The sequence below is a fragment of the Crocodylus siamensis genome, chromosome 7 (assembly GCF_052110815.1).
Source record: "Crocodylus siamensis isolate JL-2025a chromosome 7, ASM5211081v1, whole genome shotgun sequence".
In the NCBI taxonomy this organism is placed as follows: Eukaryota; Metazoa; Chordata; order Crocodylia; family Crocodylidae; genus Crocodylus; species Crocodylus siamensis.
Genome location: NC_143401.1, coordinates 76009662 through 76032794, shown reverse-complemented (window position 1 = coordinate 76032794; position 23133 = coordinate 76009662). Strand labels below are relative to the sequence as shown.

The window sequence follows — 23133 nt, the reverse complement described above, 5'->3', positions numbered from 1 at the left end:
CTGTGAATCTATGTAGTACCTTACATAAGAGGCACTAAGCTTATTTTGCAGTAGCAATGGCGCATTAATAAACGTGTAGACATGCCCAAGGAGATAGAATTGCCAGAGGATACAGGGATAATTGTCAGTCAACATGATCTAACCCTGGGTTTGATTTCTTTTGGAATATCTGACCATGTAAGAAGAGGTTGAATGACCACATTATTGATCAATATATATGAGAGGAAAATTGTGAAATGAAAGTGAAAGTGTACTTGTGTATGGTATAGTCCCATAACATATAGAAAGCATGAGTCTCCCCAAACAAAGGAAACTGGCTTTAAAATCCCAGAACTGTAGGTTTTGTTTTATTTTGTTTTTGACAATATATTTTTTGGCTTTTTATGAAGAGTTTGGGTTATAATTGGGTCACAACTGCAACCATTTTCTCTATAGCCAATTTGACTGAAGACTTACCTTACCTAAAAGAAAAACAAATGAAAGCTGAGATTCTCATATATTCATAAGACTAAAATCTGGGGCTTTAAAAAAATAGTTTTCCTTTAAAATTGCAGCAGTTTTAGAGGAAAACAGGAATTTGTGTGAGTGAACAAGAGCTGACCATAAAGCCAATATATTATTACCCCATTCTTTCAGATAATTGTGATAACACAGTATAATTCCCCCTCCCCTGCCCCCCAACTATTCTTTGTAAGCACTGTCCTTTTGTCTTTGATGAAGGTGCTTTCAAAGGATTCTGCTTTTTTACATTCAGTAGCTTCCCTATCACTGGGTAACATAGGCACTGTGTAAGGCAGCCATGGGGGGACATGTGACCCCGGAGAGTGCTGGTACCCCGCCCCCCGATAGTGAGCGCTAATTGACTCTGCCAGCATGAGGAAATGCTGGCACTGCTGCTGTTCACCAGCTGACTGGCTGCTGCCCCCCGCCAGTCAACGGCTAGCCACTGGGGGACACCCCCACCCCCCCAGTTGTGCCACGCTACTGCCCCTCCAGACTCAGGAGGCACCAGTCGCCCATGCTGGGTAAGAATCACAAGTTTCTCTGTTTTAGTTGAGATTCCATCAAAGCTTATTTAAAATTTATTGGGGGGGGATTAGGTTAGAATTCTCACACGAGCAAGTTGTGCTTTTGTAAGGTCAAAGCATCAGTTTGTTTGGCTTCAGAAATACCAGAAAAAGCAAAAGAAAACAAATCCTCCTGCTAGCAACTACTGCAGTTACTCCATCATCTCAGGTTGATGAGATCAGAGTGCCACCCAGGTTTCAGACGTTGCTGAAAGTGACTGTTGCAGTGCAAGGACAAGTTGCTACAACTGCACAAAAACATTGTTTTTGCTTTTAAAAATAGGTAACTATATATGAAAATAGCATTCAGAGGGTATTACTACCATTATAAAGTCAAGCAATTGAAGGTGGGAAATGCCAGGATTAATTTTGTCATTTTGGATTTTTTTTTAATACTTGATTTTCTGACTTTAATAACATTGTAATATATGTGTGTAACACCTCTAATGGCCTGTGCCAGTGTATACGTGGAAGATGAAAACTGTATCTTGGTTGGGGCTTCCTTGTGCATGACACCTGCTCAAATCCACTGAGATTGTGAATCACCATTTGTTTCAAGCACTGTCACTATCTATATCATGCCACTAGTGCCAAAATCTGAAATCCTTGATGAGGCAGAATCTTCTTATGTTGATCTAGTAATTGGCTCTAGTAATTGAGCCACTTGTCCCATCTACCACATAAGTGTCAGTGAAGTGAGGAAGGGTGCGTCCGTAGGGACACTGATGTTGAAATGTCACTTAGAGGGAAGACATATGCTCCAGAGAGAACAGAGAAGAGAAATTAACAAGTATGGGTGGCCAAAAGATTGATGTTATTAGAATCTTAAAGGCACAGGTCTGAAATGGAATCAATGATTTTTCTTGGCCCCCCTGTAATACAGCCTTCACCCTTATACAGGTATGTTTTGTAGTATGGAAAATAAAACAGCATGCATAAAATAAGATGGTCTGTAATTTCTTAGAAAATACAAGTAAAATACAACTAAAAGGTTTGGGGGGGGGGTTGTTTTGTTGACTATCTGATTTTGACCAAAATAGGAAGTAAAAAAAAGTGAGAAGCTGTTTTGTCGAATTTTATTCCTTGTATAAATGAAAAAAAAATATTTAAATGGCAAGAAAACTAGATCAAAATGATAAAATTATATTAAGAATTTTGGATTTCTCACTAAACAAATAAAACCTAAAACAGTTGAAGATTAATTCTCATGATTACCTTAGACTTATTCTTATATGGTCAAATATTTCCAAAAAAAAAATTCAAACCCAGGGTTAGATCATGTTGGTTGACAAGTATCCTTATGTCCTCTGGCAATTCTGACTTCCTTTCCTACTTCCCATCTGCCCAGGTTTCACTATCATATAGCCAATGGTTCAGTCTATAATGCCATCACATTTGTTATATCTGGTACTACTAAATCTGGTGTTTTGCTACTAATAAGTATCCTTGCTATTATCATCTAGTTTTCATCTTTTTCATTATAAGACATATATTCTTTTTTCAGTATAACTTGCCTCATGTCCTTGTAAATTAAAACACAAATACATAAGAAATAGTACTGTGGAGAAAGCGAAAGTAACATGAACTGTTCAATAATAGTTCTCAGGCTGATGTACACTGAAAGCACTGTTCACTCTTTTATGAGGTATACACAAATACAGAGGGCAAACAGTACCATCAAGCAAAAATATTCTCTAGGACAAAGAACAGGAATACATAGAGGTATCAGTGGGAACACCTACATGTGCATTAATGCGCCATTGTTATTGTACATTTAGTACCTGTAATAACAGGAACTAACTATATGCACAGTAAATGCACAGTAACCAGCACTACTGTACAGTAGCACCAGCTGCACAGTCTTTTGGTGATGCTAAAATGCAGTACATTAATTCTACTGAGCATTAGTTCATTAGGCATGGCTTTTAGAATTAGTCTACTGTGCATTTAGTGTCTCATGTAGACACAACCAGTAAGTACTTAAAATGGTTCTTAAGCCAATCTTAGCTCAATTCCTAGTGAAGAAGGACCTTTTCATGGCTCCTCTAGAGAACTGAATACACTTTGTTTTTATTTGAAAACAAACATATTCTAGTCACTCAGAATGTGGATCCAAGATGACATTTAGCTGGATATTGGCAAGACCTGCAAGGACAGATCTTGGAAGAGCTGTAATTTAAGATGATGGTATCATTGTGGCATTAGCCTCCAAAAGAAGCCCTTTTAACTCAGGTTTGGTTCCTGGAACAGAAAAGCCTGCAAAAACTAAAAGAACATCAACGATATTTACTATGGGGATTAACTTTGTCTTTGTCTGAACTAACCTTTTTCATAATATTTAAAAGGGAGATCAAGTTAAGTTCCACATTGAAAGCTTGTGCCAAAAGGCTGTCTCAATGAGGCTTCATTAGATTATATGTTACTAGCAAGCAATGCAAGAAGAGAAACATAGGTGCAAAACTAAAAAGATATGACATAAAATCCTGGTTTAAAATCCTCCAGTTGATTTTGAACAGTTAGGATTGCACTCATGATGCTTCTGTGCAATGTGTCTTTTAAAAGCAAAGAAATGATATGAAGAGTGCATTTACATGTGCTCTTAACTGCTCAGAAGACTAATTTTCTGTGATGTAAAGAGCGAAATCTATACATGCAATGCTATTAGATCATAGCAAACTAATTTTTACAGCCATAAGATAGTACTGTCGGGGACAGTACTATTTTACTACAGCAAAAGTAAATGCACCTACATGCACATGTAAATGCTGACCTGGGTGTACATTGTGCCTAATCAGCCCAGGCAGCAGGGGGCCAGATCCCTGCCTGCCACCTAGCCACAGGGTTCCACATGTTAGGGCACTCTCCTGCGCCAGGCAGCCCCTCTCCTCATGCCCAAGGTGCTCCACCCCAGCTCAAATTCCTGCAGTCCCAGGCACAGTATCTGTATTTGCGCCCTGGACTACAGCAGTTTGAGCATCTACATGTGCCATTAAGGTACCATGAAAAACTTCAGCACAAGCCATGCTGGAGTTTATCAAGTTGCCTTAATGGCATGTGTAGATGCATTCAATGCATCTCCTTATCCAGTCATGCACCAAAATATCAGACATAAGACCACAGAATGATGTGTGCTAATAGTACCGATTGCAACACATAACTAACCAATGGACTGGATTTGTGTTCATAGCTCCAACCTGCCTTAACAACAGAGTGAATCAAAACATTTAAATCAAAGCACTGTGAAATTTGGACAAATACTGTTTCTTATCCATATTTTGAACCCCAGTTTGGGAATGTTCTGAATTGGGATTTTGGCTCAGGCCTGTCTGCAGTTTACAAGAGTGCAGATAAGGTTATGTCACTTGTGAAGCATTGCTTCAAGTTGTGAATGATGTATGAAATGAAAAATCTATGCCCCATGCACAGTCAATACACTCAGAACTTGCAGTCCCTGATGTGCTGTGCTGTTCTTTGCTGCATGCTCTTATATCTACATACAATATTTTAGCACAGTTAGCAACCTACCAGGGAAGCTCAAAAAACCCAGAAGCTCAAGATTTAAAAAGTCAGATAACCAAAAATGTGTTATGGTTTTAATTATCTGCAGCTTTTGGAAAGAGATAGTGTGTGTAATTTCACACAGCCATAAGTCCTACACCCATGCTGGCTCCTACAAGCCACCCAGCACAGTGTATCTTTGAAATTAAAAGTGTGTTTGAGTTGGACATGGTCTCACGGAAGAAAGGATCACTCAGCACCACAGTGCTCGTGGCCTACACAGACTTTCTTGGACTTCCTTGGGCCTGACTTGTCAGCAAAACAATGCTATAGTAATGTAATAACTTACGTATACTAAAGCTTCTGAATATCCCCCACCTTGAAAGACATGGTCAAAGAAGCTACCAGACATGTTTGACATTCCTGCAGGCAAAATATATGGGGATATCATGCCAGAGCTGAGATTCCCAATAATACATGACGAAAATCTAAGATTTCCTTAGGGGTTCCTTATCAAGGGACAGAAATGGCACATAAAGTGGTACAAGCAATTGGAAACCAGTTCAAATCTATAACACAACAGAAGTTTAGTACACATAAACCACTTTCAAAATGACTGACACTGGTTTACAATAAACCTGGATGAATGTAGCATCAGACTTAACTGATTTAGGTTAAATCAGTTTATTGAACTTTTCCTCCAATTCCGTTTCTTCTCTTCATGTGAAGATTCTCAAAGCTCTTCCACATCACATACAAGTAATGGAAAAAAGTGATATGAGGGTAGATAATCTCTAGGGGTGTGCGAAACAGGACCTATTCAATTTGGATTTGGATTTGGCTCGAATCAGGGACAGCTATTCGATTAATTGATTCGGCTCACTGTCCCCGATTCGATACAGCTGAATCTGAAGATTTGATGCCGATTCGGAGAATCAGTGATTTAACCATAGACACAGCTTTAAATGTTTTTTCTACGTACCTCCAGGTACCAGTATGGCTAGTGAATACTGCAATGCGGGAGCGGATGGAGCATCCCATAGGAGTGCAGAGGGGCCCTCCACGTGCTCAGTGGTGAACCCAGAAGTGGACCAGAAGTACTTCCAGTCCACTTCTGGGTCTGCCAGGGAGCACTGCAGCCCCCCGCTTCTTTTGTGCCCCCCTGGCTCAGCAATTGGCTGCAGTGGGGGACCCCGGGTCTGCCAGACCCAGGAGGCATCAGTCACTGGGGGGCTGCAGTGGGGGGCCTCTCAGCATGCTCCCTGGCAGACCCAGAAGTGGACTGGAACTTCTGGTCCATTTCCTGGTCTGCTGCTGAGCACACTGGGGAGCCTCCCATGCTTCTGTGGGACATGCCATGCATCCCAGCATTGCAGCCTAATCAGCCACCTGCTATCTAGAGGTATGTAGAAAACACATTTAAAGCTGTGTCTATGTCCAAATCTCTGAATCTTTCCACATTGATTTGGAGTGTTCTGACTCAATTCGAAGAGATTAAAGGGTCCTCTGATTCAATTTGGATTCAGAGATTCAGCCACTGATTCAAGCCAAAATTCTGCAGAATCGAATCAGGGACCAAAGCTTCACACAGCCCTAATACTCTCCCCATTCTCTTAGGGGCAGGAAAAGGGAGAGCCAAACATAGAGAGTCCTCCCTGAGTATGGAGCTAAGAGCCACAATCTCACTTTCCATGACTATGTGTCTGTAGTGTATCACTTATCTTTCCGCAATACATCATGATGATTTAAACACCAAAACTGTCACAATTAGCAGAAGAAACTCTGGATTTCTGTTGTAAGACTGTGATTAAATTAGCCATTACGGATTTCAGAAAGAAGGGAGACTACAGTGCTTTATAGTATAGTTAAAAGAATCATTGAATGAGTCTCTGTTAGAATCTCTTCTAATGTCAAAAACAGGGTGGATGACATAGAAATCATAAATCCAATTGCTAAATGTTCAAAATCACTTTAGTCTGCCAACTTACTAGAAATTCAATAAAAGGTATGGTAGAATTTATATGCGCGCGTGCACGTGTGTGTGTGTATGTCCAAACTATATAAATATAGATACACATATACAGTTCATATATAGACAGTCTGATTTTCTACTTACACAATCATTTACATCTATACAAAATGGGTGGAAATTGAATGTAAAAGAACCATCTTGATTTGGTAACCAAGTATAGCCACTTTGAAAAGGCATCTATGACCATACAAGGTATCAGGTAATGGGGTAGCAGTGAATGGGTCTGGATTGAATCCGGTGGCCGATTCTGTTCCTACTGACTTCACTGATGCATGATCAAGTTCTCAAGAGAGCCAGAACTGAATATGCAACAATAACTTTCCAAGCAGAAGAAGCCTCACTCAAATATCAGGAATTGCTGGAGACAGACAAGCAATGAGGCAGAGAGATTGTAGAGTCAGACCCTAAAAAAACTGAAGTCCCAATCACAACTCATAGAAAAGCAGAAAAGTGGGGCGGGGACGTGTTTGAGATACATACTGAGGGGGGAAGGCACAGCTACAGTCCATACACTCCCCTATTCATTGACCTCCTAATGCATAAGCCAAACCAAAAGCTCAAAGTAGAAAAGGAGGCAAAGCCATGACAGATATGTAAAAGGGAAAAGGGAACGGTGCTAACTTCATAGTGAAAGGGAATTCTCCCATTTCCCTGTGTTGAAATGTCCTTCTGGAATGTCCGGTGTTATCTTGATGTGGAAAAGCTTGAGAGAGTCCAGAGGAGAGCCATGCACATGAAGACAGGGCAACAGAACAGGCCTTATGAAGAGAGGCTGAGAGCCATGCGACCCTTCAGCCTAGAAGAGAGCAGGCTAAGGGGTGACCTGGTGGCAGCCTGTAAGTACATAAGGGGTGTGCATCAGGATCTGGGGGAATGCCTCTTCACCAGAGCACCCCAAAGGATGACAAGGTCCAACAGTCATAAACTCCTTCAATACCATTTTAGGCTGGACATACGAAAAAACTTCTTTACTCTCTGAGCCCCTGGTCCTCAAGGACTGGAATAGACTCTTTACAGAGCTGACTCTGAACTCCTTTAAGAAAAGTATGGATGCTTATCTTGCTGGGATCCCTTGACCCTAGCTGACTTCCTGCCCCTTTGGCAGGGGTCTGGACTCAAGGTCCAAGGTCTCTTCCAGTCCCAATGTCTATGAAATCTATGAAATCTCTAGTGCAAATTTGTGCTTTAGTGCCAGTGTCCCAAATCCCAATCTGCATCCCAAATCCAAACACTGCAAAACTTGGACACAGATGTAATATTTGTTTTGTCCCTTCTCTTGTCCCTGACAGATGTAATATTATATTCCATTTCATCCAAATGGATTCTCAAAAGCTAGGGTTTTATCCAATAACCATGATGCACCTCTTCAACTGCCCTGCAGATGGGAATATTTATATTCCTCAGAAGGAGGATAGAGTTAGTCTTACTCTGATCATTTTCAGCCCTAGCTCTTGCCCTGTACAAAGGCTGCATTAGTAACTACAGCCCACTGAGTAGTCAGAGGTCTCACCCTTGGGACAGAAACGAGCTTGGGCAGTCATAGAAGATCAGATTTTCCCTTAAATGGCTGAGGAGGAAAAAAAGCACCATCTTGAAACTGGTAATATCCTCCATGGTACCTAGCCCAAAAGGCTCCTTGGGCTTTTGTGCCCTACACAGCAATTGTAAGCTGAATAGGATCCTAAGTGTACTAAAGCACAGTAATTCTTTATTTTCTCACATTTCTTTTTACTTCACCTGTCCCATTTAACGTTGTATATTAACTCACTTTTTCACCTCGCATAGTGGCACTTTTGAGAGGTATGAAATGACAAAAATACAGCTTTGTTTTCTATTCTAGTTTTTTCTCTATATACTCCTCTAGTGTCTGACTCTGTTTCCAACTCCATCAACATATCCAACAGAGCCTGGGGCAAAGCTGGAAAAAACATCCACTGCATTCAATTTACAAACAGAAATAAACACCTTTTCAGTAGGTTCTACATAATCACTAAACAAAACCAGGGGAAAAAAAAACCAACACAACATTTTTGATGTCGTTCTGTGCGGCTCTGACCCTGTATTTTCTTGAAGAAATAACACTATTACCAAAAGATGTCTAGCACTGGGATCTCAAACAGCATCACAATTTCCTTTCTTGTTTACTAAAAAGCTAATATTTTGGCTTTTGTGTCACACCTAAGCATATTGCTTGGATATGTTTGCTCACAGAGAGCTGCATTCTATTCCCCTGTTCTACAGGGAGAGCACAGCTGCTCTCTCTAAGGATCATACCTGAGCCATGCACTGAGAAGAAAGCCATTTCACGGTGCCAGGTATTCTCAGCTCAAATGATACCGAGACTGGCAGAGACTGAGAACTTTGTGGAACAACAGCAGAGTGGGTGAAAATGAATCAGATATGAAAATGTCTGAAGCAATAAATTAACACACAGCAGGGGGGTGATAGCTTAATCCTGTCTAGTCCAAACAGTACCTGACACCCATTATTGTTATGGGAGGTGGTACACTGTAATGGTACTGGAGCGAAAATGATCATTCCCAAATGATTTGAAGCATTGCAATAGGTATGTAATGTGATTCTGTGAAGGAGCCTATACAGGATTTTATAGCATTTGTATGTTGAATCCAGGTTACCCTGTCAATACTTCTCTATCCAGCCGGGCTTTTTTGCTGTGATTAACCTAAAAACAGTTTTCTAAATATAAGGAGAACTTTAAAAAGAAAAGGTGTTTCTGAATGACATTTTTATAATACCTAATTTTATAAAGCGCTCACATGTGTACAAAACATTTACATAAAATAGGAGATTCCTTTTCTGCCTGCTTACATATGTTTAAGTCCATGTGTGAAAAACATAACACAACAAGATAAAATTAACATAAAATCATCACTCAGCCATCTGTCTTTCCAATAACTTGAGATTAACAGCAAGAAACTGCAATTGCTATTTGAAACTAATACACCAAAAGTTTTAAAATAGATATTTTTTTAAGTGTAACTGACACATGTATTTCGGCATGGTTTTATTCCAGGAAAACAACAGCTTATTTAGTATCGATGGCAGATAAACAAAAAATGTTATAGCCAAGAACTTTATTGCAAAATCGAATGTTTCAGGAAATATATTTCTTTTGGTGCTTTTCCCCTAATACTACGCCAAATTTCTCTCAGATACACCCTTGTAAACCAAGAATAACTTCATCAATTTCTAGAACAATCTGTTTATTTTTAACTGTATTGATGCTGAAGCCAAACAAACTGGGGGGAGCCTCCTACTTCTACTTTTCTTCCTTGGGTCATGGACTGCACACAGCTCATAGGCCAAGGATTCTGGCCCAGAATTTGAACACAATTTCATGCACACTGGATTTGGTTATGCTTAGTATAGTTCCTATTGGCTAAACACAATAACTTTTCAGAGGCTGGGTTCCCTTTCTTCAAGTACAAACACTAGTTTTTGGGGATATTAACAATGAAATTTCTCCTGCCCCATTTAGGATTAGGATTCTGACCAATTACAGTATAATGTCAATGAATAGATTCAGTCCATCTATAGATTGGCTGACAGAGAGGAAAATCAGATAAATTCATTAGGAACAGATATGTTTTGAGCTTCATACAGTTCACAGCAGGAGACAAAGAAAGCAGTATAAAAAGACTTTATTTTGCCTTGTGAGCAACGCCTATGCTCAGAGGGGTTGAATGGCTTCCACATAGTTCTCTTAGGATGTGTCTACATGAGATGCCTTGCAGCACAGCAGACTAATCTACTGCACAGTAAAGCATCACCATCTACATGTGTTCATTTACTGTGCAGTAAATCAGTCTACTGGGCAGTTAGCTACTACATGTAAATACAAGTAGTAAACTAACTGTACAGTAGATACTGGCCAAGAGCAAATTTGTTCCTGGTCAGCCTCAAAACTAGGGGGCCACAGAAGATGGGAACTCCCTAGGTTCTGGTGCTGCTCAGCTCCCAGCTTCCCCCAGGAGCCAAGCAGTGCCCGAACTAGAGAGCTTTTCATTTTCCCAGGCAGCTGGGGGCTAGCTGGGAGCTGTCCTGCTTCTGGGGAGGCTCCCAGCAAATCTGGGCTGGATCAGGACATTTCCACCCACCCCAGAGCTGGCTGGGAACTGCCCCAGAAGCAGGACAGCTCCTGGCCAGCCCTTGGCTGTGCAGGGAAGTCCTGTTAGGCATTGGGCTTGTCCCCATGTGTACAGGGCTGGGAGAGCTCTGCAGCGGCAGCTGTCTCCCAGCCCAATACACATCAGAACCCTGCAATACACATGTATGGACAAGGAAACAGCTGCTGCTACAGCTGGCAGAGATCTCCTGGCCCTACGCACATGGGGACCAGTCTCATGCTCCCTGCCATCCCCTGGGTTACCACCCCCAGGGAGCCCAGAGCTCCCCCTGGCTGTTGGCGGCCGGGGGGGGAAGAGTGAGAGAAGGGACAAAGCAGGGTAGGAGCAGCCCTGTACCATTGGGAGCATGTGTAGATGTGGTCCCAGGGAAGACTTATTACTCAGTATTTTACTGCACAGTAAGCCTTTATAGCATTAATGGCATGTATAGATGCACCCTTGGAGTAGAATTGCTTCCAGAACAGCTAAGTAGGTGTGTCACCCTCCTTACCATCTCACTGAGTTGGCTAAACTTATTAGAGGAACCAGGTTGTACCATCTACAGCAAAAGGCTTTGCCTCCAAATGGGAACTTTGTGACTCCTGCCTGCCTATGGTTGTGCAATGTAAGGCTGGATAATAACAGCACAATTGATCCCTCCCTGATGGACAGTTTAGAGCACCTCAAGTATGTCAATTTAATGCAATACCCTCAGGTGTCTGGGAACAAAGCAGATACAGCAAAGCTAAATAGTAGATGGAACAAGGTTTTGACACAACCCCATATTCCATCTGCTGTTTAGCTCTGCTGCATCTGCTTCTTTCCCAGAGACCTCAGGAAGGGAACTGTGATACCCAAAAGCTTTTTTGTCTAAGTCTACCCAAACCACCCACCTGGTCCAATGAAAGATATCACCCACAACAATCCTTTCCTCTGTCATTATCATCTACCATACCTAAATATATTTCATCTCCAGTATCTTCATTTCAAAGGATATGCTTTGTGTTCCTCTGGCCTCTTCATTAATATCAAGCCCCATGAATTAACTGGCCTGCAGTATAACTCATGCATGGAAATCCAATAGAACCTCTTGGCTAAAAGCAATATTAGCCAGCAATGCTTGCCCTATCATACACTACATTTTTTCCAGTTAATTAAGATTTGTTTACTTAATTTTTTCCAGGCAGTTTGAGATGTAGCTATTTTGTCATTTGGCTGGGAAAAATCATGATGTATACACTATATGAAAGTGCCAAAATAAGAAATGTTAGACTGCAGTGTCTCTGGTAGTAAATCGTTTTTGTAATCCTAACTTAATATTTTCATTGAATTGTTCCTCTTGAGCTGTGCAGACAGTTGAAGAATTTGAGTATAGTTGCATATGCTTTACTGCTGCTAACAGCCTAAAGTTAGTAAGCTGAAGGCACATACACAGCACAAAGTATGCTGTTGGCACTCCGCAGGCTGCAAAATATTACAGCACACCTTATATAGTGCTTGCTTTCGAAATTTCCTTTGCACTTTGTTTACTATATATTCCAATAGTGTAATATTAAACAAAAACAGTGTGTCCTGTGCCAGAATGATTGATTACTACACCGTGGCAAGGTCACCTCCTAGGAACAGGCTGAGTGCAGTAAGGGCTGTCTGACTCATACAGTTAACACTATATCCGCATTGTATGAATGTCACCAGCAATCCAGTGATTTATTGCTTGGAAGGCTCTGTTCAATTTTTTCTGCCTGACCAAATTGCACATTTTCTAGAAAAAGAAGCAAAAATATTTCAGCACATGGATTACCCCAAGTCCTCATTTCTCCCACTAGGTTCAACGAGTCCTTTCAAAGATGCTGATCATCAAAACCTTATATTTTCACTTTCTTTTCCCTCTTCTTTGCCAGATATTTGGCAAAAAATGATTATTACACTAATGAAAAGGTGCAGCAAGAGATTAAGCCTTTTTAATCAGATTTTGGTAACATCTGTGGGCCAGGAGTAAGGGCAGCTGTATGGTCTGTTTCTTAATTTTAGCAAGATTTACTCTGGATATAAAATGTTAGCCTCAGGGAAAATTTAACCAGCTTAAAAGAAAAGAAAAGAAATGATAGTCTTACAAAAACTACCTAACTAAAACTGTTTGAAAACAGTGACTGAGATTAATCCCCTTTGCTCAGAGAGATTTTCACTTCCAGACAAAGAAGATATAATTGTAGACTAAGAGAAACATTTTCTTTTTTAGGAAAAGATACTACTCAAGGCATAGTAGACAAATTCATTTCAGCAGCATAGAAAACAAAGAAACCAGGCATGCATTTGGCCCGGTAATTTTAGAATACTACCATAATTGTATCTGTCTAGATCTGACTACAGGATGAAGATACAGATACAGGATTAGACCCAAGAAACACTGTGATCCACTGGATGGGGAACTGGACTGACACTCAAGACACCTGGATACAATTTCTGCCACAGCCACTGGTCTGATTTCTGATCTTGAGTAAATTAATTAGAGATAATTTTTTTAAAGGCATTTAGACACCAAAAGCTACAGTACCCGGCAAGATTGGGGTCTGGGGAGGGTTAAAATGGGTGTTAGGTATTTTAGCACATTTGAAAATCTTGTTTTACTGGTATCTGCAGCATTTGGGATCTAGGTACCTTTAAAACATTGCCCTTTGCCTCAGTTTCCCTTCCTACCTTCTGTCCACCTTCCACATTTGGACCCCAGTTCTACAAAGATAAACCCAGATCTGGACAGACACAATTATCTTTGACGTCCCTTGCAATGATTCCACTAAAGGCAGACATTTCATATTAGATTAATATGCTTTCTTACTCCAGGGTCCAATATAAACAGCTTGTTAAAGGATCTTAAAAACTACCGCACATTAGGACACATAACACTACCTCTATTAAATTATATATGAAACCTCCACTGAAATATCATATTGGGTTTCTTGAATTGATTAGACTGGACTGTTATGCCATTATAATAGTAATTATATGTTTTGAGTAGGTCACAACAATTGTTGTGTTCACAGGAATCTCCCATTATCTCTTCTTTTAAAAATATCTCGTGAACTTCAACATTAGGTCCTTTCCAAATTAAAGTCCAGTCTTCAGGATCTACAAAATGAGACCATCTTAAGATATTTTTTACTACTATGAATTTACTCCAATTATTTTCCCAACTTCCTTTTTATGTCCGTGTGCTACTTTGGTAATTTAACCCTGGACAGGTAATTTAACCATATGGAATGATGATCAGTTGCTGAAATGGGTAGGCAACTAAATCTCACTGACTTGGATCTGAAATGCAACTTAAAAAAATGAGTATGTGCTTTATAAGATCAACTAATTTTAATGAAATGTAAACAGAATTTTGTTTTGTGGGATATAAACATGAGATGCATTGCCTTGACAAAGGCTGAGGGAGCAGGGGGTTAGTAGTGACATGACCTTCTTAACATCAGGAGGAAAAAGAAAGACAATTTGTGAAAGCAGAAGGAAAGAGGGTCTATGGGAGGGGGTTGGTTTGGGTGTTTGTTTTTGTTTTCATTTTAATTTCTCATTCATTCTTCGTAACTGAAGCATCTCAGTACTAAATAAATTATGCAGCTTTCCCCCAGGAGATCTCACTGCTTTTGAATGGTGGACAATTTAGGTCAGGGCAGCACATGATATCTAAACATTTTAGCCCTTCGACTTGCCTGGCAGAAAGAGGTGTATTTTATGATTGCTAATTCTCTACCAGCTCCATTACGGTGAACAAGTGACTATTGTCATACTTCATGATCTAATTAATATCTGCCACAGTTTATAACTAATTTGATTAATATTAATACCTGGATATACAAATAAAAGCTAATGCAAAAATATAGTGCAGTACAGTTCCCTTTGAAAACTCATTGGGCCATTAAGACACAGCCCAGAGTAGAGATTGATGTGCCCTGGGGGTTGCTCCAAGAGACAAAATGCATCTCAGAACTCCCCAGAGCCCAGGGTAGCTCATCTACTGTGCCATACCTCAGTAGGGTATATGACCCCCTCCCTAACCAGCCAGATCAGTGCAGAGTTGACGTGCAGCCAGAGTCCCAACACCTTTTTGCCATTTTTCCTAGGGTGCAAACATACATCACGCTTACAGTGCCATACAAAAATTTTATGCAGCCAAGCTGCAAACAAAGAGATGTTCTAGGCACTTGTCATGCTCCGAGAGCCCATAAATGTTGCAACAACCAAAGGTACTCATAGTTTGTGAGCCTTGAAGGGGAGGACACACCAAGAATTCCCAGCTTGTAGATATACCCGATGCAGATATACCCTGCAAAGTATACCTGGGGCGTCCATATCAGGCTGCCTTGCCCTGCCTTGGCTTGCAAACAGGCCCCTGGCTCACATACATTTCCTCACAGGAATAGGCTCCTGAAGCCTCAGGACTGACAATGGCCCAACACCCAAAACACCTGCAGATCAGCACGACATCCCAGTATGGCTGATCCTGCTCCAAAAAATGTCTGTTAATATCCTTAAATTCTGACCCTATTCTTAGGGTCAAAGTAGCACCAAGACTGCACTTGTGGTTCATACCTTTGCAGCAAAATGAAGTGTGAACAGCTCTTTGCATGGGCTCCTTTGTGTACCTTTACTAGGGGACAACCACTATGTGGTTTTTCAAGTAAAAAGTAATTAAATATAGTGAAAACAAACAAATTCTAATCTCTTACCAGCAGGTGCTCTGCAGGTATTTTCAGAAATGTAGTGGGTTGCATGTGTAAAGCTGAACTTTTTGTGTTTTAGGTCTACCTAAACAATTGTTTAATCAACCGCACTAATTTTTTGCAAGAGTCATCGGTACACTCTGTGAAAAGTTATGCTGTTTTAATTACCAAGTTGATGTCACTTGGTACAATTTTAATGTAATGAAACATTAAACTGGACCTTGTGCTTGATGTAAAATAAAATTATTCATTGAATATTAGACCACTAGGCCACCTACTGTTCTTTTACAAATGGTTGAACTATCACGGGGTTACAGAATTTAACATGTAAATTGCAGCAGAACTTATAATTTCTGTTGCAAATCCCAAAAGACTGTCATTTAAGTCAAATATATGAGTGAAATTTTGCCTCAGTGCTATAATAATGCAGTGAAAATTACCAAAATCTGAACATATCTGAAGTAATTATTAACCCAATAATAATGCACTTTTAGTTATTTAATCAAGAGACTTAAGACTATTAAGAGCAAGTTCTTTTTATAAAAATGAAGTTTTGAACACTGGCATTTAATATTCAGGATGGCAATACTTGATTTAGTCCATTAGTGAGATCTCTTGTAAAGCTAACCCTTCTGTGGATCAGAGGGTGATTGGTGCTCATATCTGAGATCATTACTCTCAAATAATTGAGAACAGCTTTTTAAAAATAATCTTGTCTAAAGCAGCCTTTACTAGTTAATTGTATGTTGAAGATCATTGGGTAAACTGAGTTCTATAAAAATTAAGATGGCAATAACCCTACATAAGCTAGCTCCTTGTAGATCCTGATCAGAAGCCTGTTACATTCATCAGGATCCCTTCCAGTGCTCCCAGTACCTTTTGGATTGAGTTCTGAATGCTGCATGTATATGCTCAAGAGGAAAATGACAGGGAAATATTTCCAGCATATGCAGGTTCTGTCCTACACTTGGCAAAAGGAAATCTGAATGGTGACTGTATATCACCCTGAAATTGTAATAATAGAACCTTTCCTGTCACACACTGTCCCTGCATTTTAAAATCCTATTGGGTCAGGAGTAGGTAATTACCATTTTTATATAATCTCTCCTCAGGTGATTCAGCTGCCCTGACATTCTAGCATTTTGTGTGGCTTCAGGCCTCATCCACCATATCTGTGAATTTACATATGAGGATCTGCCATCCTCACTGAGGAAACAGATCTGTGAATTTTCTACTTGTTACTCTACTTGTACCCCACACCAGCATGTCAGGAAATGACTTTTCATTTTTTCTGCCATGTTTCTATCCCAAGGCCGTCACTGAAATTTGCCACTGTCTGAACTCCTCCATCCCCCTGACTTGCGCCGGTTGATGAGGTTGGGTCTCTCCGACTATAGAAATAATCAGTATGCCCTGTCCTAGGCTTTGGCATCTATCGGAATTAGAGATCTAGATGCAACTGCTTATTCCCTATAGTATAATACTGATTTAAGAAATTATAAAAATGCTTCTCATTGGACCAGACACCTTTGGGAGACTTTGAAGTCAATCTCTGCAGAAAGGTTAAGTACACATTTCCTTTGCCAAATAAGAATGAATTTCAAACCTGATTGATTCTAGTCATGGAAGTCATAAATACATATTCCAAATGGTAGATAGGTTACTAAGTCTACTCATTTCAACATCTGATATCGATAATACTCTGCCTTCCCCTTATCAGTTCCTCTCATATTTCACTGGTGAAACTGAAGTGACTAGGAGTCAACAATGTATTGCTAGTATCACTGATCGCCCCTTCCTTCCCCTGTGTGATTCTTCAATGGTCCTTGAATCTTTCACCCCTGTCACTACTCTTTCATCATTATCTAAGGTGATCGGTCAGCTCTGTGCCACCACCTGTCTCTTCGATCCTATGCCAACAGTACTACTGAAAACTGTCATTCCTGAGCTCATTCCATTTATAGTGAGTCTCATTAACACCTCTCTTCCCTCTGGCTATGTGCCACTACAATTTAAGAAAACCGTTGTTACTAAATACGAAAAAAACTATGTTAAAATACTGTTAAGGGTCTGATTTTAAATCCACAAAAGCCAGGCAATTTAGAGTTAAAACCCCTCCCCCTCTCCCCTTTCTCTCTTACCAGCCTCAAATCAGCTCTGGTGTCTAGGCATTGCACCTCATCTCCGAACAAATGCTGCTCCAGGCCCCCAGACACAAAGTCCGAGTAAACAGGATTTATGCAGGGGATATAAAAGAAGCTAAGGAAAAGCACTGGATAAGCAGCTAAGGCACTGGACTGTTACCCAGGATATCTGGGTTCAATTCCCAGGTCTGCCACAGGCTTATCTAAATCCAGATCTAGCAAAGTATATATTCAAATTTAAACTTATGAGCAGTCCTATTTAAGATAATTACTCACATAAGTTAACCCTATACTTGAATACAGGGCTGGTTCAGAGTTTTGATTTTATAGTGCCTCAATTTTCCATTCACAAAGAAATTAGGATTATAATGCTTTCTGATCCCAAAGTCTCTCTCAAAGATTTAAAAGCCTGAGTGCTTTCATAACTTAGGCTTTTAAGTCATTTAGGGGCAGATTTTTAAAAGGTATTTAGGTACCAAATATGTATTTCCAAAGTGTTTGACAGGATTAGGTCCCTAAATCTTTTTGAGAGCAGCCTAATCTGCTGAAGCCCTTTTAAAAATAACAGTAGACATCTTGCTGCATCATTAGGCTTCTAAATACTTTTAAAAATCCAGCCTCAGACAAGAGTTTCCCCCCACATTTTACAGGGATACATATGGTTTCTGATTTTTGTTTTTAAATGTAGTATAATTTTCATGCAAAATTTCCACTCCCTCCCACGGAGGCAATGATAGCTGTTAAAATACTTTATAAAATGTTTCTTTATATGCTGCCTTTATCCTTAAATATGAATTATTTGGGAAAGAAAAAACTTTCCAAAAAAGAATTGCTGGGTAGAAACCAGACCAGATAAATATGAGTTTGAAGCAAACGTGACTAAAAAAAGTAACTATAGAATGTAAAGACTTTTTTAAAACCTCTGTGCATCTAGTATTCTTCCCTAGTTTCATAAGGTTTTGTTCTTTGATACCATAACATCATGAGCCCAAAACCAGGATGAAGGTGAGCAAAACTTCTTTAATGATGCATGCTGACAGAGTTTCTTGGCTCTAATTCCCTTTTACCCCATGTAATAGCACTGGAGTAGTAAAGGGTCAGTGAACACTCTAGATTTGAAAGTAGGAAGATGTCTTCAGTACAGAAGCTACAGAAAACAGCAATATGGATACCATGCAAGCTCTGTCTGGGCTAAGACAGCAGCACATGGTATTGGGTAAATTCAGAGTAGTGTTCCTGCCTACAGAGTAGCATGAGAAGGATTTTGTAAGTTAGATAAGCCCCTTGGGTTTTCTAAATGATGTTAAAAAATGACATTCACAAATTACACTGCCACACCTTCTCAATTACATATTAAAATGCTGTGCTAGTGCATACTAAGGCCCCTTGGCTGACAAGATAGTAAATGCATTTACATAGTTCAATATACTTCAATATGGTGACTCAGCATATATAGCTAACCCGGTATAATGACTTTGTAAGGTCTGGGATGCAAGGAGATTTTAGGGCATGCATTCTGACTCACGAAACAGTATTCTAAAGGGTGAATAATCCAACTAGTCTCAACAACAAAATAGCCATTGGCCAAACACTTGATCACACAAACAGTTCAGGGCATAGACCAGTGCATGAAAATGTTATATCAACTATTTGATTTGAGTATGAAATATATATATGGGTATACAAAAATAAAATGGAGCCAGCAAAATTTCTAAAGAACTAAAATGATTTTTTTTTAAATCTATGAAAACATTTAAATACAAACTAACTAATTGCCCGTCAAGAATGACAGATTTCAGGGAGTGTTAACGTGGCCACCCTTCTCACCCTCCCTCCCCACCTTCCCGTCCCTGCTGGCTGTTGTCCAGGCCAGGCAGCTGGAGAGCACCACCACCATAACCCCCCCGGTTCCTCCCCACCCCGTTCTTACCTGCCACCTGGCCCCAAAAACAGCCACCCCCCTTTGCCTCCCCTTGCCCCATGCCCGCCTGGGCTCGCACAGCCTCCCTCTCTCCCTACCACCTCCCCCTCCCTGCCAGCTGTTGTCAGGGCCCCCTTCCCACTCCCCTCCCTCCCCACCAGCTGGCCCCAACAACAGCTGCCACCATGACCCCGCTTCACCTTCCCTCTCTCCCTGCCCTGCCACCTCCCCCTCTCTGCTGGCTATTCTGTGAGGTGTCAGGGATTCGTAGAAGTTAGGGTTGGAAGGGACCTCAATAGATCATGGAGTCTGACCCCCTGCATAAACAGGAAAGAATGCTGGGTTTAGATGACCCAGCCAGATGCCCACCCAACCTCCTCTTGAAGACCCCCAAGGTCCCTTGGGAGCCCATTCTAAACACTGGCCACTCTAACTGTGAGGAAATTCCTCCTAATGTCCAGTCTAAATCTGCTCTCTGCTAGCTTATGGCCATTTTTTCTTGTGACCCCCAGGGGCACCTTAGTGAGTAGAGTATCACCGATTCCCTTCTGCGCCCCCATGATGAATTTATAGGCAGCCACAAGGTTGCCTCTCAACCTTCTCTTGCGGAGGTCCAGGTGCGTTAGTCTCTCCTCATAGGGCTTGGCCTGCAAGCCCTTAACTGTACGAGTGGCCCTTCTCTGGACCCTCTCCAGCTTATCCACATCCCTCTTGAAGTCTGGTGCCCAAAACTGGATGCAGTATTCCAACTGTGGTCTGACCAGTGCCCGATAGAGGGGAAGTATCACCTCCTTGGTTCCGTTTGTCATGCATCTGCTGATGCATGGTAAAGTGCAGTTAGCTTTTCTGATGACTGTCACAGTGACGACTCATGTTCATCTTGGAGTCCACTAGGACTCCAAGATCCCTTTCCGCTTCCGTGCTACTGAGCAGGTCATTTCCTAGACAGTAGGTGCGCTGGACATTTTTCCTCCCTAGGTGCAGCACTTTGCATTTCTCCTTCTTAAATTGCATTCTATTGCTTTCTGCCCATTTGTCCAACCTTTCCAGGTCTGCCTGTAGTTGTTTCCTGCCCTCCAGTGTGTTTACTTCTCACCACAGTTTTGTATCATCCGAAAACTTGGACAGAGTACACTTCACTCCCTCATCCAAGTCACTGATGAAGACATTGAAGAGTATCAGTTCAAGGACCGAGCCCTGCAGGACCCCACTACTGACCCATCCACTACCACTCTCTGGGTACAACCCTCTAGCCAATTTGCCACCCACCAGATTGTGTAATCGTCCAAGTCACAGCCTCTTAACTTGTTTACCAGTATGGGGTGGGATACCGTATCAAAGGCCTTCCTGAAGTCTAAGTAAATGATGTCAACCCCTACTCCTGTGTTGCGGTTTTTGCAGCCTGGTCATAAAAAGAGACTAGATTAGTCAGGCATGATCTACCTGCTACGAACCCGTGCTGGCTTCCCCTCAGCATAATTTTTCCTGCTGGGCTCTCACATATATGAGCCTTAATAATCTTTTCAAAGACTTTGCCAAGGATGGAGGTGAAACTGATTGGCCTATAGTTGCCTGGATCCTCCTTCCTCCCCTTCTTAAAGATAGGGACCACATTGGCCCTTTTCCAGTACTCTGGGACCTGTCCCATGCACCACGAGTGCTCAAATATTCTTGCCAGTGGCTGTGCAATGCTATCGGCCAGTGCCTTCAGTACCCTCAGATGGAGCTTATCCAGGCCTGCCGACGTAAACACATCCAGTCCTTCCAAGTGACTCTCTAACATCTCAGGGTCAATGCTTGGTAGCCTGGCATCCAGCTGTTGCCTCTCTACAATCCCATTGTGAAACTTGTCTTGCCCCTCATTTAGGAAGACTGAGGCAAAAAACTCATTGAGGAGTTCAGCCTTGCCCTCCCTGTCTGTCACCAATTGCTTTTTCCCATTCAGTAGTGGTCCTATTCCACCCTTGGCCTTCCTTTTACTCCCTATATATCTGAAAAATATTTTTTTGTTATCCTTAACTTGTGATGGGGTTGGGGAGCTACCACTATGACCCCCCTTTTCACCCTCAGGAAGGGAGTTGTGAAGAAGCCCCAATTCTTCGGCAGCCAGGCATATTGGCCACCACCACAAACTTCCCCAGCGGCGGCTCAAACTTGGGCCTGTGCAGCCAAGACCCGCACAGCTAATCACCACCCACCTTCTCAACCTTGGTGGAGTGTTTAAGGGAGTGTTTACATGGCCCCATCCCCACCACCCCCTTCCCATGTAAATAGTCCCTCCACTGCCTTCTCCCCCAGCCTCCAGTCCAATGGCTCCTTCCCCCCACCTGCTACCACCTCTGCCTCGCCTGTGGAGCAGTGGGGCTTCCCTCCATCTGAGGGCAGTGAATCCCTCCCCCCGCCCACCTCCTCCTGCAGAGTAGTGGGGCTTCTCTCCACCTGAGGTGGTGCTGGGTCCCTCTCCCCTGCCCAACCGCCTCTGCCTCCACCCAAAAGCAGCAAGGATTCCCTCTACCTGAGGAGGTGACAGTGGCTCCTCCCTTCCCCACCCACCTCTACCTCCACCTCCTCCCATGGAGCAGTGAGGCTTCCACCTCCCTGCCTGAGGTGGCAGCAGCTCCTTCCCTGCCTGAGGAGGTGGAGCACCCATGGCCAATTGCCGCCAGCCCTCTTGGCAGTGCATGCTCAGTTCCCCAAAAGCATTACAGAGAGACAGACACACAGACAAACTATGCTTTTTCTGTATTAGAATACATACATACATAGCCTTTTTAACAATTTACAATCTGTCAAAATGCTTTCACAAATACGAATAAGGAGACAATGAATTCCTGGAAGCAACCCTGTTAATTAAATCAGTGGACTGTTATGTGTATAAAGCAGATGCAAGTTGGATGCAAAATCAGCCCATGCTTTTGTTTGAAACAAACATTCAAAGTTATTAAGGTAGTTAGACAGACAGACAGAAACTATTTTAATAGCTTGAGTATGTCTCTAATAATTATGGACTTCATTCTCTTCTTATATTAATTTTTATATTGGACATAAATAATTAACTATGTTTTATCAGGTAAGTTCTTTCGCATATAAAGTCAATACAATTTATCTGAGAACTGGCTGAATTGTTTTGAGTTTGTAATTTTTTTCCTTGAAATTTGACCATTTTGATCATTTTACCAAACTACTATCAAAATGGCTAACAAAAATATCATCCACATGTTTTGTACAACATCTAACAAAAATACCTGAAGGTTTTAACACAATATATGTCATCAGTAAGAAAGACAATTGGGAATGAAGACAAAGTGGAAACCTTGATTTTTCCCCCCCCAGAATAGATTATCATTTTCCAACCCTTTCTAGCAAGTACCAACCATGGGTTGCAAACACTAAGGTAAAATATACCAATGCTAATCTAAATAGTATACCTGACAGTAAATGTTCATGAGTGTATACTTCTAAAGCAAGAATTCTGCTTGCATACTCAGCAAGAGCTAACACACAACCTGGGACAATAATCAGCTTTACTTGGAAAGGCACATTTTCTTGGACCTCAAGTCATTTGCTCTATGGCATCTATTGGGATATCCTTCTGAGATATTCAAAAGTCACCTTAGCTCAGG

At 41.4% G+C, this 23133-nt stretch overlaps 1 long non-coding RNA gene across 1 annotated transcript in view; it reads right to left on the bottom strand.

The window, feature by feature from the left end:
* The window catches only part of LOC149859988 (uncharacterized), a 96719-nt gene extending 79087 nt beyond the window's left edge, over window positions 1-17632 (bottom strand). The window contains exon 1 of the long non-coding RNA XR_016443590.1: window positions 17587-17632. This is a non-coding gene — a long non-coding RNA (uncharacterized LOC149859988). The remainder of the gene's footprint in view (window positions 1-17586) is intronic.
* Between the last annotated feature and the right edge of the window lie 5501 nt (window positions 17633-23133).